Consider the following 7,107-nt stretch of genomic DNA (forward strand, 5'->3'; position numbering starts at 1 on the left):
TACTATTCTGAAGTTTATTGCAATAGATTACTGTTGCCTGCTCTTGAAATTCAAATGAATGAATGTACATTTTTGGTAACTGACTTTTGTTTCATGCAACATTTTGTTCATTAAACATATTCATATTATGTATATCACTTATTAATTTTGGTATTATTGGAGTAATTTTGGTGGGGGGGGTGGTGTTAATTGGTGTTCTTGATGAATATTCTTGGTGTTTTGATGAATATTCCATATCAATCTTTTCGTATACTTGTGCATTCATAGAAGTATTGCAACTGCTGGGTCATGGAGTAGGTGCAAGATGAACTTTATTAGAAAGTGCCAACAGTATTTTAGAATGATTTCAAACCAGCTATACTACAGATGCAATTGCTCCATACTTGTGTCAGCATTTGAAGCACGAATTCTTTTAAGTTACAGCCATGCTGGAGGGTGTGTAATGATACCGCCTTATAGTGTTAATGCTTATTTCCCTGATGAGTAAAAATGTCAAGAATATTTTCTTATAACTTTTGGTCATTAAAATATCTACCTTTGTGATCCTGGAAGACCCGGCTTAGCCTCCCCAGGAAAAGGAAACGGGGTGGTGTGGTTGGTCGCTGCCATGCAGATGGATCCTCCAAAGCATCTCTCAGAGACAGAGACCCAGGCTCGAGGTGTTCCGAGTAGCAACAAGTTCAGATCCAATGACTGGCCCAGCATCAGCGGGCGTGCTGGGCCTCCCAGGCCTTTGCCATCTCCATGCACTCGTCAGTTGAGCGAGGGTGGAATATATTTTTTAAATAGTCTCTTTCAATCCACTCATTCACATTCATTTCCCTGAGTAATTTGAGTTTCCAGTTCATCTCACTACCACAAGGGAAAGCTGTTATCGGACATAAGCAGAAGAGAGGTGTAAAAATCAACCCAGAATATCAATAGGATGGTGATCTAGGTAAATGCCCCAACTTCTCCAGCTGCTGTTGTTTTGAATCCCCGTGGTCTCTACCAGGCAATGGGCACGTTTTCCCTTCTCCCTTGGACACTCGCTCAGAAGACCTGTTAGGATAAATGTTATGTCCACTGTAAGGCAAGAGGAGGGGGAGCGGGGCGGACCAAGTCAGCAGAGGCAACAGTAGATGAGACAGCACAGTGGCTGCGGGTGTCTGTGATTCTGGAGCCGCTGCCAAAAGGCGGTCAGTCTGGTGGGCGGGCGCGTGTGTTCTGCGTGTGGGGGGAGGGGCGGGGGATTGGGAGATCTTCACTAGAATTTCTTTGCGGAGAGTGGTTCGGTTCAGGTGGAGGGGAGGATGATGACCCTGAGTGAAAGATGGTGGCCTGTGGGGTATGTACTTAGAGTTACCTGGCAGGAGAAGTACCATGATCTTGAAGGTGCTTTCTCCAGGGCAAAGTCTTCTCCATTGCCTTCATGACGTGCTGACCTCTGTGATTCCCCTACTAGTGGGAAACTCGACTTCAGAATCTCTGCTTGATAATACCTAGATAGTAAAAAGTATATATTCATTTACGTGAATTTGAAGAAAGAACAAGCTTAACCTGAGGGGTGGACATCAGAATAGTTTCAAGTAGCAGCGGATGGATAGGCATTACCTGGAAAGTGTGTCAAAGGGCTTCATCCACGTATCAAAGTGTTTCATCCATACTTGGTTTGTAAAAATTTTCTGTCGTAATCCTCGTGATGATTTCACATCAAATAGCTGTCCGTTAATGATGTGTGCGTTTCGTTCTGTTAATACACGTAAATAATTTCCTTTTTGGATAAAAATTGGAGGTCACATGTCTGAGAACCCAGTGTAGACCACTACTGGGTGTAAGAAAACGGAAAGCAGACACCAGGTGTAAGGGTAATGCCGTGACTCGGATTTGAACCGAGGTTTCTGCGGCCACAACGCAGAGTACTAACCACTATACGATCACGGCGCTCCATATTCCAAGTGACAACAACTACCCTTGATGTATGTCATGTGACATAAAAGGATTCCAGTCACTGCGCCGCTTTATTCTTGGAAATTGCAGGTATTCGTATTCTCTCTCATGCCCGAGCACAGGTTTCCCCTCTTTTCCTTTAAATTCTGATAAATGATGATAGAACAAAAGAAAACCAAAAACCAATTCTCATCTCCCCAGATCTGGCACATGCTTTCTGGGAAGTCTCGTTGTCCTCGTCCCCAACTCGCCGGCTTCTTTCCCGCCTCTTGCGTTTGCCCCTTTGGACCAACCCTCCCCACCCCCTGGTTCAGGCTCCTGCCCCACCTATCGCGGCCGAGCGGAGGGAGGGCAGCGCCCCCCGCACAGAAGATCGGGTGAAGGCGGAGCAAAGAACAGAAAGAACAATTACGAGCCCATCGGGCCCTCAACTTCCCTTGGGCCCCACTCGGCTCAGACCCGGGGGCGTCTCCGGGGCGCTGGCATCTGCGGCGGGGATGCTCGGCTGCCCTTCTGCCTTCGGAATCGCCCGACGCACGGCTTTTCCACGGGACGAACGCGCTGCGTGGACTCCACCTCTCCTGTTGTCCGAGGCTTTGGAGCCGGCGCCGCTGTCCTGGGAAAGGCGAGAGGCTCCGCCCAGCGCGGAAGGAGTGATTGTTCATCCCGGAGGAAGCGGGGAAAATAATGTTCCTTTGTCTCTGTGGAGCAATGGGTTAGCATGTCGCGGTTAATCGAAAGGTTACTCCTTTTTAGGAAATACTCAAAGGCATTGTGGTTTTTTCCTACACTGAGCATACTTTCCGGAAAAGACTCCGCCACTAGGACCCTCCTGTATGTGTCTGGGGCATAAGAGGAGAGCCTAAGCCAAGAGCATCGAAGAAGAGATTGCCAGGACAGCAAGTCACCGGGAGTCCAGAATTTCCTGAAAGAGTGCAACTAGCAACTGTATCTCTTCACATTTCTCTTCTGCCTGCCTTTATTGCTATTGTTGTCATGCATTTTACTTTGCATATGTTATATACCCCACAATCCATCGTTATTTTAAAAAATCTGTCCCACGTTTCTAAAGAGATTTAAATAAGAAAAAATCTTATATTTTTCCCATGCTGATACCATTTCTGTTTTCCTTCATCCCTTTGTGCACATCCAGATTTCCGTCTGGTGTCAGTGTTGCTCTTCCTGGAGGACTCCTTTAAAATTTCTTGTGATGTGGGTCTGCTGGTGATGAAGTCTTTCAGCATTTGTATGTCTGTAAATGTCATTATTCACCTTCATTTTGGAAAGACTTTGTGGGGAGGAGTCATAAAATTCTACCTTGCCTTTTTTGCCTTCAGTCCTTTAAAGAGGTTGCTCCACTGTCTTCTCACTTTCACTGCTTCTGATGAGAAATCTGACATTTATTTTTGTTTCTGTATGTACCCTATCGTTTTCCTCTGGTCCCTTTGGGGATTTTATTCTTTTTCAATGGATTTGAGCAATTTAATTATGATGTGACTAGATGTGGCTTTTTCATGTTTCTTGTGCTCATTCATTTTGTTCATTTGGCTCATTGGATCGGTGGGTTTATAATCTTTACTACGACGGGAATTTTCTGATATTGTTTCTTCAAAGATTGTTTCTTCTCCCTATGTATTTTTAGGGACCTCAGTCATGCGTGTATCAGGTCTTTTAACGTTGCCCTACCACTCAATGACACTATGTTCATTAAAAACATTTTTTTCGACAGTGAGTTTCATTTTGGATCTTGTCAGTTGTTCATGGCTTTGTGTTCCCTAATCTTTTTTTTTCCTGCAATGTCTAATCTGCTGTTCAACCTGGTGAATTTATTGTCTTAGATGTTATAGTTTTCATCTCTAAAGTTTAATTTTGGCCATTTTTGTATGTTCCACATTTCTAGTTAACTTTTTGGACATATGTAACAGTCATGATAACTGTTTGAAGTCCTCTCTGCTGATTTTTACATCATGTCAGTTGTGGTTCAGTTTTGATTGATTGATTAGTCTCCTCCTTATGCATCATATTTTCCTGCCTCTTTGCATGCCTGGCATTCTTTGATTGGATACCAGACATTGTCAAAGTTTCCCTTCTTGGGCACTGGCTATTTTGGTATTCCTATAAAACTTCTTGAGTTTTGTTCTGGGATACAGTTAAGTGACTTGTAAACAGTTTGATCCCTTTGGATCTTGCTTTGATGATATTTTAGGTAGGTCAGTCCAGGGCTGATTATTCCCACCACTGAAACAAGAGTTTCCTGGATGTTCTTCCTAATAGCCCATGACTTATGTGTAGTCCAGTCTGGCTGGGGGGAGCAAGTACAATTGCCTGTCCTGAGTGAGCACCAGGCATTGTTCCATGATCTTTTTAAAAGTTTCTTTCCTTAGCCTCAGGCAGTTTCTTCATAAGTATACCCTGCTCATTACTCTGCTGAGTACTTGAGGGAGACCCTTTCATATCCCTGCATTATCTCTCTCCCTCTCCCTCTTATCACTGGATCTTTGTCCCGTGAACTCCAGCTACCTTGCTCTCCACCAACACTCAGCTTCATCCCCACAGTCCAAGGAATTGACCTCAGATCCCCCTCCTGGGGCCCAGCCTGGAAACTCTCTGGAAGCAGTAAGCTGGGCCAATGGCAGGACTCATCTTGTTTGTTTCTCATCTCTCAGGGGTTGCTGTCCTTTGCTGTCTGATTTCCAGTGTCTTGAAAACCAGTATTTCATGTCTTTTGTCCTTTTTTTTCCCTTTAGGGGTGGGGAAAAGGGGGAGAGTGAGATTTAGGCAGGAGGGTAAATCTGATTTCTGTCACTCCACCTTTGTCAGAAGCTGAAGGCATCTCTTTATGTTCTTATTTTTACTGCAGTATGTGGGCTAATTTATATTCCAGTGTGTTTTTCCAACTCAAGGAAAGAGCCTTTTTCTTCATAGTCTTGCCATCACAACAAACTTTCTGTACATCTATCTGTTACTCTAACAAGGGGAGTGGTGCCCTACTGACTCAACTAAGTGGGAGGTACAATAGAAGGACAATGTGGGCATTACCCAGAGATACCATATTGCATATGTTCAGCAGTTATATTCTCAAGATGTTTGGAAAATCTTCCAATAATTGTAATTGTTCTCAGTGGTGACCTACTTAACTGAATCCAGAGACGACCAGCCAGAATGACTCTGGATTGCTTCCTGTCAAGCAGCTTATCAGTTAGAGAGGAAAAAAACAAAAAACAAAAAACAAAAAAACACTGGTCCCAGACACTTATTCCTTCCTCTTCCCTTTTCTTTATAAATTTCATATTTGCTTTGGTTGGATGCACACGATCTAATGACTGGTCTCCCTCCTATACCAGGGTGCATTTGCATGCCCATGACTGTCTTTATCTGATTTCTTGACAGTATGTGGCTATTTCTGCAAAAATTATCCCATTTGAGACAGATTGTTGCAACCTACAGAATTCTGCACCCAATAATGCCTCTTGTGCAAACCTGGATCCTTAAAGTTATTGGTTCAACTTCCATTGATTCCTCTGTTGAATCTCATGAGCAAACAAGAGCTCTTTGGTTTTCACATACTAAATCTAGGATGTTTCTAGGTTCTAGGATATTTCCCTGTCTCTCTCTTTGAGTGTTTGCCTATCTGTTTCTCTCTGTCCCTTATACTCTAGGCAGCTGTGGATCTCACCCACTTTCTTCTCCTCCTCTTCAGCTTTCCAGGACCTTGCATTAGGATGCCTTCAATCAGCAAGCACTTATTAGGTGCTTACGGTACCAGACCCTTCTCCAGGAGAGATGCTGCATCAGGAGCAAACTCAGGTCCCTGCCCCTACCGCTTCCATATCTGGATGACTCCACATCTGGAGTCATCAAAAATAAGAATCACAGCGGGAGCAAACCCTGTCATGTCTTTCCCAGGCTTATCCACCTGCCAGAGCCTAAGGGCACCAGCAGTGAGTGAAACAAGAGGTGCATAGCACAGGGGAAAATGGGTGACTTCAGATCTAGAAGGCAAGTAACCAAGAATTAGGATTTTTTAAAAAACAAACAAGGACCTCAGATAAACAACACTTCCTTACTTCCTGGCTTAGACAGTCCATGTGTTTTACACTTCTTCAAGTGACATGATGGCCACATTCACCAACATCTCCTAAAGGTTCCCACACATCTTAATCTTTTAACCTTTGGCCACTCTATAATCTATAAAAATATGAGGCAGCATATTAAAACAGTGTTTTGTTATTTCTACCTTATTTAGAAATTCTCCAGGCAAAGATTACACATTAATTAACCCACTTTAGTATCAGTCAAAGAACTTAAAAATAATGATAGATCTTAAAATCACAAATTGAGCTGAATTGTAACAGAGAAATGCAAGTTGGAATCACATATAGATGATACCTAAAAACATTTACCCCAAAATTGTAAGTGGAATAATTAAGTCACTATGATTTCTAGAATTATAAGAGTTAATATTCATTTAAAAGATATTATATGGTATATTTAATATACTGGAACATAATTTTTTAACTTTTATTGGAGTATAGTTGATTTACAATGTTGTGTTAGTTTCAGGTGTACAGCAAAGTGAATCAGTTATATATATACATATATCCACTCTTTATTAGATTCTTTCCCCATATATGTCATTACACAGTATTGAGTAGAGTGGAACAAATAATTTTAAATTTTGTAAACATAAATATTTATTGGAATTAAAGTTTGCTTAAGGAATACTAAAACCAATACAGGAAATTTAGGGAGTTCACTTTCATTGGGATTTTGAATAGAAAATAAATCCAAGACTTATACAAATTAGAATGCTGTGCCACCCATATTTTCCACATTGTTAGAAAATCTAGAAGACAACATAAAGTAGATTTTAGACCAAAATTATTAAACCACTGTGATGCATACAAGCAGTTCTCTCTGGAAGTATGATAGGACATAAATATTTTCTATGCAATTATACATCAATTATTAGAATTCTCTAGAGTGTTAAAAGTATTCAAGATTCATCCTAATTATCAACCTGAATTTGTTTTCTTATACCTAGCATGGAGAGCACTAATTTATCTAAAGGGAAACCATTTTTTCATTTCCTGAGGTACATTTCAGCAAAACAGAAAGTTCAAGGAAAAAAAAAAACCCATGTTTGCTATCCACTGGGATTCTGGAAACAGAAGTTGG

At 41.8% G+C, this 7,107-nt stretch overlaps 1 long non-coding RNA gene across 1 annotated transcript; it reads right to left on the reverse strand.

Moving 5' to 3' along the window:
- Nucleotides 1-384: 384 nt before the first annotated feature.
- On the reverse strand, nt 385-2,316 carry LOC308612460. Its single transcript, XR_014015111.1, has 3 exons — nt 1,594-2,316; nt 1,346-1,481; nt 385-1,041 (listed from the first exon to the last, which is right to left on the reverse strand). It is a non-coding gene; the product is annotated as an uncharacterized lncRNA (long non-coding RNA).
- Nucleotides 2,317-7,107: the final 4,791 nt, after the last annotated feature.

This window comes from Mesoplodon bidens (assembly GCF_964165515.1).
Source record: "Mesoplodon bidens genome assembly, chromosome: 2".
NCBI classification, from domain to species: domain Eukaryota; kingdom Metazoa; phylum Chordata; class Mammalia; order Artiodactyla; family Ziphiidae; genus Mesoplodon; species Mesoplodon bidens.